This window comes from Acomys russatus, chromosome 4 (genome assembly GCF_903995435.1).
Source record: "Acomys russatus chromosome 4, mAcoRus1.1, whole genome shotgun sequence".
NCBI lineage: Eukaryota > Metazoa > Chordata > Mammalia > Rodentia > Muridae > Acomys > Acomys russatus.
In genome coordinates this window covers 58,691,223-58,703,849 of record NC_067140.1, presented here as the reverse complement: position 1 = coordinate 58,703,849, position 12,627 = coordinate 58,691,223, and positions in this window count along the sequence as shown.

The window sequence follows — 12,627 nt, the reverse complement described above, 5'->3', positions numbered from 1 at the left end:
GTGTTTCAGATTGGATTTTATTAGAGTTTGGCTTCAGTCTCATTACTTTAGTGTAAGTTACAGGAGTGTAGCTGTTGGATGAGCTCTGTGTGTGTGTATATGTGTGTGTGTTATGTGGATACACATGTATGGGGGAGGTGTGCATTTGTGTGTGTGTGTGCTTGTGGAGGTCAGAGGTCAGCCTTAGGTGTCATTCTTCAAGTGTCATCCACCCTCAATGTTGAGATGAAAGCCATACCAGTCTTTTCTACTTGTGTTCTGGGATCAAATACAAATCCCACGCTTGCATAAGAGCTTTGCCAACAGAGGCTTCTCTTCAGCCTACCTTAAAGCATAATTTTAATTTTATGAAATAATCAATATATTCATCCCAAATCCAAATCTAATACTGTACTTCAAAAAATAAATGGTTGATAAAGATTTGTCACAATTGGGAGGTAGAGGCAGGAGGATCAGGAGTTCCAGGTCAGCCTTAGGTGCATAGGCAGTTCAAAGACAACCTGGGCTACATGAGACTTTGTCTTAGGTGGGAAAAAAGAAGGAAAGAAGGTAAGAAAGAGGGAGGAAGAGGAAAGAAGCAAAAACAGGAAAGAAGGAAGAATAATAAACAAGAGTCTGACATTGGCTTATTGACTTCCTTACTCGTTCAAAGCTGTCTGAATGTTTTTATAAACATGGAAGGGGACAGTTCTAGGACCCCAAAGGAAAGGGCATCTCAGTTTTGAAGTTAATGGGTGCTTTTACTCATGCAGACATTGCATAGCATGTGTAGCTAGCAATGATCACAGACTGCAGCCGTTCCTCTAACTGCTTTGTGTCAGGTCACAGGACGCAAAGGCACCGTAAGAGCTCTAGTGTGACACTTGAACCACTAACCCTGGAGAGCACCAATTCAGCTAGACTGGCTGACCAGAAAGACCACAGGACTCTCCTTGCCTCTGCCTCCACAGCACCGTGACTATAAGTACAACTGTTGTTCGCAGCTGCTAATGGACACAGAAGATCTAAAAGCAGGTCGTCCTGCTTGTTTGGCAAGTCCTTCCATCCAGCCCCAGGGCGTCTTTATAAACGGCATCATATGGCTGCCATATGGAGTGCCAAGTGCTCAGGACAGAGCACTGAGAAGCGAGGGATTTCCTGCCAGCACTACGGACATGCTGGGTCACACCTCCTTTTCTCCTCTCTATAATAACCATTATTGGAGTTGGAGAGTTGTCTCCAAGGTTACGAGCACTGGCTGCTCTTGCAGAGGACCAGAGTTCAACCCCCAGCACCTACATGGCAGCTCATAACCTCTGTAAATCCAATTCCAGTCGCTGCCATGCGCTCCTCTTACCTCTGCGGGAAGCAGGCATATACACGGCGCACACATCCATGCAGGCAAAACACTCATATACACATAACATAATGAAAAAAATGTTTAAAAATTAATAGTAAAATAAAAGTACTGAAACTAAATGCAGGCGTCCATGGCTTCTGTCTTCATGGCTCTGAGCAGGAAGTGAGAGTTCCCACTACCAACCCTTCCAGGACAGACTGAATTTTCCCCTCCTGATTTGTAAAGTTCCTCACTTTACTTGCAATTAAAGCTATGAATATCGATGCACCACCCACCTCTTTGACATCTGTTGTTCAACTTTACCTAGTTTATTCCCTGGAGACCGACACGTCACCCACCACCTTCTCGACTCTTTTCTGTTGTCCAGTCTCCTATTGGTCACTGGTGACCAAGCTTACTACCAGTGGCCCCAAGCAACATTACACATCCACACACATAACAGGAGAGTTTCACTCTTGTCACCCTGGAACACCAGGGTTGTCATCCCAGCCCATTGGCCTAGCCTTCTAATCTTCTCCACAAATGATGATTTTTGTCACATGCTGAATTTATTGCAGCTCTTTTCCATACTGAACCATGACCCTTGACACGAGACCCGCCATCTTTAACCAAGCTGACTGTCAGGGTGATTGCTAACTAGGTTGGGCCTGTCAACAATAGTAGCAGGCAATCCTCCCTGCTTAGAGGAAGGCCTACAGTCAGTCCTAGGAGAAGGGGCCTCTTTGCTTAGGCACACAACGGATTTCTCCCATGGAGACTCCCAACAGACTGCTCCTGTATATACTATTTCCATTTCAGAACTGTGTTTCTTCCAGTGTGGTCTCCTGTTCTGAAATGCTTTCTGGTCCCACCATGGTATGTTGGATATTTTGAGTCATGATATGGCCATGCCCTTTGGTTCCTGGGGCTATTGCACAAATGCTCAATAGCAAGACTGTTCAGCGTTTCTCAAAGGGAGAATAATAGAAGCATTTGGTGCTTTCCTAGTTCAGAGGCCAAGAGGAGGCCATGCTGAGCAGGGCTGTGGGCTTTTGCCAGAGGCTCCGCTGGGCACTGGTGCCACTGGTTGACATTTCCAATCACATTGCATTCCTAAGATTAACAGTTGTAAAGGAAGAACAGAGTGCAGGCATCTCTGCTTATGAAGATCTTACTCAGATGTTCCAGCCTTTTGGGAGTGATTCTACAGATTTGACTTCTCCAAATCCCAAAGGGGCTCTCCCACCAAGTCTTGAGCCCTTAAGTGTAGAGTGGGCAGGACTCAGCTCCCTGGCCTGTGGCGTCCGAGGCAGATTCACTCCCCCATAGTCTGTTGTCCAAATCCCCACACGTAACCCTCTCCGATGGCTCTTTTGCTTTCTGGATGGGCTGGTGGTCCTTTGCCTTTTTCACTCCACGACTGTTATTTTCAGAGCCATCTCAGGAGGAGAAGGCAAACTGTTTTATCTTGCTTCAACCCATATCTCTGCAGAAATCTTTAGACATAGCCATAGATGCCATTATAAAGGATGGAACGGATGGAGCTCCCTTAATACCTTCAGGATTTTGTAGGATGGCTGGTATGCGTTGCCTGGGATATAAACAAAGCTTGCAACGCGGATGCTTGAGTACAGTGAAGCACCCACCTTGGCCACAAAATTTGAGGACTCAAAACACCCACATTCATACATACATACGTGTGTGAAGTTTTTAATTTTTAAATTATTTTGGTGTATGTGTGTGTGCATGTGGGTACCTCTAGGGGTCAGAAGAGGTTGTTGGAGTCCTGGAGCTGGGGTAACCGATGGTTGTGAGTCACCAGACATGGATGCTGGGAACTGAATTTGGGTCATCCACAAGAGAACAAGTGCTTCTAATCACTGAGCCATTTCTCCAACCCCATGTGAAGTATTTTTACTTATAGCTCAGCGGCAGACATTTGCTTAGCATGTACAAGACTCTGGTTTCAATACCTTGCACAGACCATAAACAAGATGTCAGGATGTGAAACAACAGTGTGGCAGTTGGTGTTATTACCTGGGAGCTGCACTACCACGGAGTGTGACTATGGGAATAATGTTGATTATATAATTGAAGTGGGAAGGCCTGCCCACTGTGGCTGTGGACCTTCTCAGGCTGGGACCCTGGATTGTATTAAAAAAAAAAAAATGAAAGCAGCTGAGCACAGTGTGAATTAGCTGGTGTGCAGGCAATTCAACTGGCCTGCCCTCAGAGGCCTTTAGAGTCCTGACGATGTCCTATGTCACCACCTGTGCCTTTCTCTGTCTCTTCCTCAGCTCCTTTCCCTCTGTCCCCCTGGGGTGCCCCTTCCCCCTTTCTTCCTCTCCTCTCCCTCCCTCTACAATAAATCTCCTTAAAACAAATATGTTGCGTGGAGGCATATTTACCAGAATTATTAACTTAATGATCTCTATTCTTCACTGTGGGTCTGATGTGACCAGCTCTCTCAAAACTCCACACTACAGCCAGGCAGTGATGGTGCACCCCTTTAATCTCAGCACTCAAGAGGCAGAGGCAGATGGATCTTTGAGTTCAAGTCCAGCCTGGTCTACAGAGTGAATTCCAGGACAGCCAGGCCTACACAGGGAAACCCTGTCTCAAAAAAAAAAAAAAAAAAATCCATGTTACTGTACTGTTTATCAGAATTTATCTACCCTGCAATTAAAAGTGATTTACACTCAATATAATGGCATGCCAAGGGTAACTATGAAGAAAATAATCTAATAGAAATCTAGAAATGTCATTCCTAGCAACAAATATGCTAAATTTATTTTTTTAATTTTTTTATTAATTTATTCATATTACATCTCAATTGCTATCCCATCCCTTGTATCCTCCCATTCCTCCCTCCCTCCTGCTTTCACCCTATTCCCCTCCCCTATGTCTGTGACTGAGGGAGACCTCCTCCCCCTATATATGCTCTTAGAGTATTGAGTCTCTTCTTGATAGCCTGTTATCCTTCCTCTGAGTGCCACCAGGCCTCCCCATCCAGGGGATGTGATCAAATATGGGGCACCAGAGTTCATGTGAAAGTTAGTTCCCGCTCTCCACTCAACTGTGGAGAGTGTCCTGTCCATTGGCTAGATCTGGGTAGGGGTTCGAAGTTTACTGCACATATTGTCCTTGGTTGGTGCCATAGTTTGAGCAGAACACCTGGGCCCAGATCTGCCCATCATAATGTTCTTCCTGTAGGTTTCTAGGACCATTTGGATCCTTCTATTTACCCATTCTCCCATACTTCTTTCACCTAGAGTCCCAGTAGGATGACCTCACATCTATCCCAATTTCCTGGTAAGTGAAGATTTTCATGGGACATGCCCCTTGATTATAAGTGAGTATATAACATTTGAGTCTTTCTGCTTCTGGGTTAACTCACTCATTATGATCCCTTCTAGTTCCATCCATTTGTCCACAAATTTCGTGAATTCCTTGTTTTTAATAGCTGAGTAGTATTCCATAGTGTAAATGTACCACAGTTTCTTTATCCATTCTTCTACTGAGGGACATTTAGGCTGTTTCGAGGTTCTGGCTATTATGAATAAGGCCACTATGACCATGGTTGAGCATATATCCTTGTGTGCTGGAGCAACTTCTGGGTATATTCCAAGGAGTAGAATAGCTGGGTCTTGAGGAAGCCCTATTCCCAGTATTCTGAGATAGTGCCAAATAGATTTCTAAAGTGATTGTACAAGTTTGCATTCCCACCAGCAATGAAGGAGTGTTCCTCTTTCTCCGCATCCTCTCCAGCATGTGGTGTCACTTGAATTTTTTATCTTAGCCATTCTGATGGGTGTAAGATGGAATCTCAGAGTTGTTTTGATTTGCATTTCCCTGATGACTAAAGATGGTGAGCATTTCTTTAAGTGTTTCTCAGCCATTCAATATTCCTCTGTTGATAAGTCTCTGTTTAGTTCTGAGCCCCATTTCTCAATTGGGCTATTTGGTTTGGTGGTGTTTAATTTCTTGAGTTCTTTATATATTTTGGATATTACACCTTTGTCAGGTGTAGGGTTGGTGAAGATCTTTTCCCAGTCTGTAGGCTGTTGCTTTGTTCTGTTGAAAATGTCCTCTGCCTTACAGAAGCTTCTCAGCCTCATGAGGTCCCATTTGTTAATTGTTGACCTTAAAGTTTGGGGTGTTGGTGTTCTGTTCAGGAAGTTGTCTCCTGTGCCAATGTGTTCCAGGTTCTTCCCCTCTTTTTCTTGTAACCGATTCAGTGTCTCTGGTTTTATGTTAAGGTCTTTAATCCACTTGGACTTGAGTTTTGTGCACAGTGACAAATATGGGTCTAACTGCATTTTTTTTTACACGTAGACATCCAGTTAGACCAGCACCATTTGTTGAAGATGCTATCCTTTTTCCATTGAATAGATTTGTCTTCTTTGTCAAAAAGTCAAGTGACCATATATGTGTGGATTCATTTCTGGGTCTTTGATTCAATTCCATCGATCAACTAGCCTATTGCTGTGCCAGTACCATGCTGTTTTAATTACTGTTGTTTTATAATATAGCTTGAGATCAGGTATGGAGATTCCTCTGGAGAATCTTTTATTGTACAGAATTGTTTTAGCTATTCTGGGTGTTTTGTTTTTCCATATAAAGTTGAGAACTGATCTTTCAATGTCTTTAAAAAATTGTGTAGGTATTTTGATGGGGACTGCACTGAATCTGTAAATTGCTTTTGGTAAGATGGCCATTTTTACTATGTTAATTCTCCCTATCCATTCTCTCCTTCCATCATCTGATGTCATCTTCAATCTCTTTCTTCAGAGATTTGAATTTTTTTTTCCATACAAGTCCTTCACCTGGTTGGTTAGAATTACTCATAGATATTTTATATTGCTTGAGACTATCGTGTAGGGTGTAGTTTCCTTAATTTCTTCCTCTGCACAGATGTCCTTTGTATATAGGAAGACTTTTTTGAGTTACTTTTGTATCCAGCCATTTTGCTGAAGGTGTTTATCAGCTGTAAGAGTTCTCTGGTGGAATTTTGGGAGTCACTTATGTATACTGTCATATCATATGCAAATAGCGATAATTTGATTTCCTCCTTTCCCATTTGGATCCCCTTGATCTCCTTTTGTTGTCTTATTGCTCTGGCTAGAACTTCCAGTACCATATTGAAGAGATATGAAGAGAGTGGGCAGCCTTGCCTGGTCCCCAGTTTTAGAAGAATTTCCTTGAATATCTCTCCATTTTATTTGATTTTGGCTATTGGCTTGCTGTATATAGCCTTTATTATGTTGAGGTATGTGCCTTGTATCCCTGATCTCTCCAAAACTTTAAACATGAATGGGTGTTAGATTTTATCAAATGCTTTCTCTGCATCTAAGGAAATGATCATGTGGTTTTTTACTTTCAGTTTGTTTATATGGTGAATTACAGTGATGGATTTCCATATATATTAAATCATCCCTGCATGCCTAGAAAGAAGCCTACCTGGTCATAGTGAATGATATCTTTGATGTGTTCTTGTATTCAGTGTGTGAGTATTTTATTGAGTATTTTTGCATCAATGTTCATAAGCAAAATTGATCTGAAATTCTCTTTGTTAGGTCTTTGTGATGTTTAGGTGTCAAAGTGACTATGGCCTCATAGAATGAATTTGGTAATGTTCCATCCATTTCTATCTTTTGGAGTAGCTTGAAGAGTATCAATATTAGCTCATCCTTGAAGGTCTGGTACTCTGCACTGAAACCATCTGGCCCTTGGCTTTTTTTGGTTGGGAGACTATCAATGATATGGGACTATTTAGCTTGTTTATCTGCTCTTGGCTCAATTTTTGCAAGTGGAATTGATCAAGAAAATCGTCCATTTCCATTAGATTTTCAAATTTTGTGGCATATATGCCTTCAAAGTTGGATCTTATGATTCTTTGTATTTCTTCAGTGTCTGTTGTTTTGTCTCCCTTTTCATTTCTGATTTTGTTGATTTGAATAGTGTCTCTCTGACTTTTAGTTAGTTTGGCTAACAGTTTGTCTATCTTGTTGATTTTCTCAAAGAACCAGGTCTTAGTTTTGTTGATTCTTTGGATTGTTGTCTTTGTTTCTACTTTATTGATTTCAGCTCTGAGTTTGATTATTTCCAAACGTCTACTCCTCTTGGGTGTTTCTGCTTCTTTTTTCCTAGGGCTTCCAGCTGTGTCATTAAGTTGCTTATGTGGGATGTTTCTAATTTCTTTATAAAGGCACTTAGTGCTATGAATTTTCCTCTTAGCACTGTTTTCAATGTGTCCCACAAATGTGGGTATGTTGTTCCTTCATTTTCATTGAATTTCAGGAAGTCTTCACTTTCTTTCTTTATTTCTTCCCTGACCCAGGTGTCATTAAGTAGAGAGCTGTTTAGTTTCCATATGTGTGTGGGCTTTTTGTTATTTCTGTTGTTGTTTAAGTGCAGTCTAAGACCATGGTGATCTGATATAATACAAGGTATTATTTCAATCTTCTTGTATCTATTGAGGCTTGCTTTGTGAACCTAATATGTGATCAATTTTAGAGAAGGCTCCATGGGGTGCAGAGAAGAAGGTATATTCCTTTTTGTTTGGGTGAAAAGTTCTGTAGATATCTGTTAGATCCATTTGATTCATGGCATTGGTTAATGATATTATTTCTCAGCTTAGTTTCTATTTCAATGACCTAGCCTTCAGTGAAAATGGGGTGTTGAAGTCTCCCACTATTATTGTGTGAGGATTGATGTGTGGTTTAAGCTTTGTTAATAGATCTTTTATGAATGTGGGCGCCCTTTTATTGGGAGCATAGATGTTCAGAATTGTGATGTCATCTTGGTTGACTTTACCTTTGATGAGTATAAAGTGTCCTTCCTCGTCCCTTTTGATTAATTTTGGTTGAAAGTCTATTTTGTTAGATATTAAAATGGCTATACCAGTTTGTTTTTTGTGATCGTTTGCTTGGAATATTTTTTCCAGCCTTTTACCCTGAGGTAATAATATGCTCAATTTAAATGGCCTGCTCCTGAAATTATATCAATTTTCTGAAGTCCATGTCTGTGTGGACAGACACTTTGAATATAGACACATGCCGACCTCATTAGAGGTTAGCATCAATAAATGAACTCCGCTCAATAATAGAGAGCTCTATGAACACCAATTAATTGTAGTATTATCTCCCCCAGATTCCATCTCTCTCATAGATCTGTAATAGCCTCCCTAAAGAAACAGAATAAATGTCCTCCAAGGTGATAGAATAAATGTTGACTATAAAGGGGGGGGGGGTTGTGAGTGGTTTGCATGGTAGAGCTTGAATAATCTCCCAACTGTCACCTGCAGACTGGAGAGGCAGCTAGCCCAAGAAACTGAAAGCCTCAGAACAATAGGGACCAATGAGCCCCATCTGAGGCTAAAGGCATGAAGTTCTCTGGAGAGTTGTCAGGCAAGCCCAAGCTCTAAAGTCAAAGGTGGAGCCTAACACCCAGGCGATGTCAGCATCCATAGGCCCTCTAGCTAAGAAAGAATGCAACTTGCATGCACCAGCTGGCTGCCTCCTTGTATTTTTGCTCTTTGGGACCTCAGTCTATGGCATAGTGACAGCCACATTCAGGGATCGTCCCTCCCACTCAGCTGCTGTTGCATACATCAATCGCCTCTAATTATATGCCTACAGATACAACTGCAAGTGTGAATGACTGATCTATGCATCTCGCAGCACTTTTTAGTTGAAAACCAAGGCTCACTATTACAAGGCACATATTAAGAAACAGTCTCAATTATTATTATCTTATGTTCCAACTTTTCTGAGAAGGGCTCTATATAAACTTTCTTTCTGTTTGTTGTATTAGTGCTCACATGGTGTCTCAATTTTGACTTTTGACTATAAGGCCTAAAGTATTTGCTCTCTGATCCAGTTCAGTGGTTAACAGCACTGGCTGCTCTCCCAAAAGACCCTGGTTTGGTTCACAACACTCACATGATGGCTACAGCCAACTGTAACTCCACTTCCAGGGGATCCAATGTCCTCTTCAGGGTTCCAAGGATAGCTAGCACATACATGGTGCACAGCACATGCAGACAAAACACCCACACCCATAAAGGGAAACGAACAAAACAAAACAAACAAAAAACTTACTAATGGCCAGAAAGATGCCTACACCCATGCCCTCCCTCAAATGAAATGTGAAACAAACAGAACTTACTGGTGGCCAGAAAGATGTGCCAATATGCATGCCCTCCCCAAATAAAATGGGACACAGTCTCTTCTAGAACCAGCTGGTTCTTCAATACAGCCAAGAGTTTCTCTAAGAGTACATCTTAAACAAAAACCCACCAATCCTGAAGCCCACGTTCTGCTCTGCCTCTGTGACCACACTTGTACTGTCCTGCCTAACAGTTCCCAGAGATAAGTACTAAATAACCAGTGAACGCCTGTTTAGTCTAGAATTCAGAATTGTTCTTTTTTTTTTTTTTTTTTGCCTTTTTTTTTTTATTAATTTATTCTTGTTACATCTCAATGGTTATCCTGTCCTTTGTATCCTCCCATTCTTCCGTCTCTCTCATTTTCCCCTTACTCCCCTCCCCTATGACTGTGACTGAGGGGGACTTCCTCCCCCTTTATATGCTCATAGGGTATCAAGTCTCTTCTTGGTAGCCTGCTAGCCTTCGTTACTCTAACTAAGCAAGTGAAGAACTTGTTTGAAAAAAATTTCAAAACTCTGAAGAAAGAGATTGAAGATGACATGAGAAGATGGAATGATCTTCCTTGCTCATGGATCGGGAGAATTAACATAGTAAAAATGGCCATCTTACCAAAAGCAATCTACAGATTCAATGCAGTCCCTATCAGAATTGTTCTAACAGGCCTGTCCTATGCGTTTGCTTGCCTTACCTTGCCTTTGCCACCGTGAGACCTCAGCAAAGTCCCAGGCCCTGGCTTCATTACAGAGGCCTCACTGAAATCATGATGCAGGAAATGTGGGAGGGGTCTCATGAAGAAAGAGAAAGAGTGGAGTCCTGGGGGAAAGCCTGAGGAATCAAGATTCTCACAGTAAACTTATTCTGTAAAGAGACACCTATCTGGGGCTTTGCAGACAAGAGTCAGATTACCTACACACACTACTCCTGCTTTATACCATGTAACCTCCCCCCCCAAATCTGCCACTTCCCTTGTGAACCTCCATACTAGAGAACACGGTTCTTGGGACCTGTGTACCTCACTCTTAGCCCCTCATGGGATGGCCCCGGTCTCATGATGTCATGTCTACGCTTGCATTCTCTCTGTGTAACTGCTTTGTAGAAGCAGACTCTTCCCCCCCGCCCCAAAACCTGCTTATCAGAGCGCTCTTGGCAGCTGTGCCCTCTGTCCACTCCTGATGAGGCCATGGGATTAAGTCAGTATAAACCATCTTTGGCACAGGGACATGTAATTAGCTTCGCTAGGGTACAGAGTAAAAGAGGGGTGAAAACATTCGGAATTGCTTAAAAGGAAGGAGAGGTGCTGGTCTGCGCTGTGCCGCAACCTCCCGGAAGTACTTCCATAAAGCCAGTGAGTTCTGTAAAGTCTGTCTTCCCTGACTTTTTATCTGTACCCTTACCCTAAAGTGATGCCTTCCTATTACTTTCAAGTATAACATCTTAGTGTGCGTTAGAACCCCTTGGAGTATTTGCTCAAGTGCAATTCTTCAAGCTGTGTAGTTTGAGGGCACAGAGGATCCTTAAAGGCAGTATTGAGAGCAGTTAGCATTAAGCACAGCACATCCAACTCATGTGAGCGTCCAGAGATAGCTGAAGAGGCTGATGGGAACATATGATATCAACCATATGGCCTGTATACAGGGTGACAGACCCACCAACGTTTTCTGTCCTGATAACATGAGGGCATTCCACTGGAACTCCCTCTAGGTGCGTTCTGGGAATATCCTCTTCCCTTCCCTTATCCCACAGAGGTGAAAATTGCTGCCATCTTCTTACTGTTGCTCTGTGTGCCTGGGCTCTGGAGACACTGGGCCAAAAACTACCCCAAAACTGAAAAGGTGACGAAACAATTGGATATCCATTTTCTGTTTGGTTCAGGCCATTTTCCTGAGCTGGATGAAACGGCAGTTCCTTGATGAGCCCGTAAGACAAGTAGAATGTTCCCTTGATCACTTAAAACACGATCATCTGGACATGGAGCTAAAGAGTAGAATGTGCTGAGCGCAGCAGGGCAGGGCCTGGGTTAAGCCACCAGCATCATAAAAGTACAAACTAAAAATTTAAGTATTTATTTTCATTTGTATGTATGAGTTTGTATAAATGTGTTCTCTCTCTCTCTCTCTCTCTCTCTCTCTCTCTCTCTTTGTGTGTGTGTGTGTGTGTGTGTGTGTGTGTGTGTGTGTGTGTGTGAGAGCACACACATGTGCACGTGCACATACATGCTTGATAGAAGAGGTCCTCGGATTCCCTGGAGCTAGAGCTGTAGGCAGTTTTGAGTCACTCACAGTGGGTTCTGGGAGCCAATTCAGGTCCCCTGGAAGAGCAAGAAGCTCTTTTAACCACAGAGCCATCTCTTCAGCCCAAAAGAAAATATATGACACTATTAGAGTGTAGACTGTAAAATTCATGTGGATTTTTAATATTTAAAAAGAAGACTTCAAAGAAATTTTACTATTTCATTGCCTTATCTGCCTGAACTCCCAGTCTCTCCGGAGTTGTCTCTGCACTTATGGGTAGTTTGGTGATTTAAATATATTGGGCAATCTTACGTGACGCTGTTTTGTGCTTCCACATCGATCATTAAAACTTTGGTAGATCATACTACAAGGAAGATTTTAGAGCTGGGCGTGGGTATAATGAAATAACAATAGTAATAATTTTATAATAATTATAATAATAAAAATAATTATTACTTGAGTCAAGATCTTGTTATAAAGCCCAATCTGGCCTTGAACTTACGGCAGTCTTCCTGCCTCAGTCTTTTCAGTACTAGATCACAGACATGTGTGCCAATACACTCAGTTCAAAAATAAATTCTCAAGCTGGGCGTGGTGGCGCACGCCTTTAATCCCAGCACTCGGGAGGCAGAGGTGGGAGGATCACTGTGAGTTCGAGGCCAGCCTGGTCTACAAAGTGAGTCCAGGACAGCCAAGGCTACACAGAGAAACCCTGTCTCAAAAAAACAAAAAAATAAATAAATAAATAAAAGGAAGATTTTATTTCTTGGTTCCTTAAAATTCAAGGCCAGAAAAATGGCTCCGCTGGTGAAAGCGCATGCCATGCAATGCCAGTGACCTAAATCCTAAATCCTATAACCAGATCTGGTGGTATAAGAAAAAACCAACCTATGACAGCTGTCCTCTGA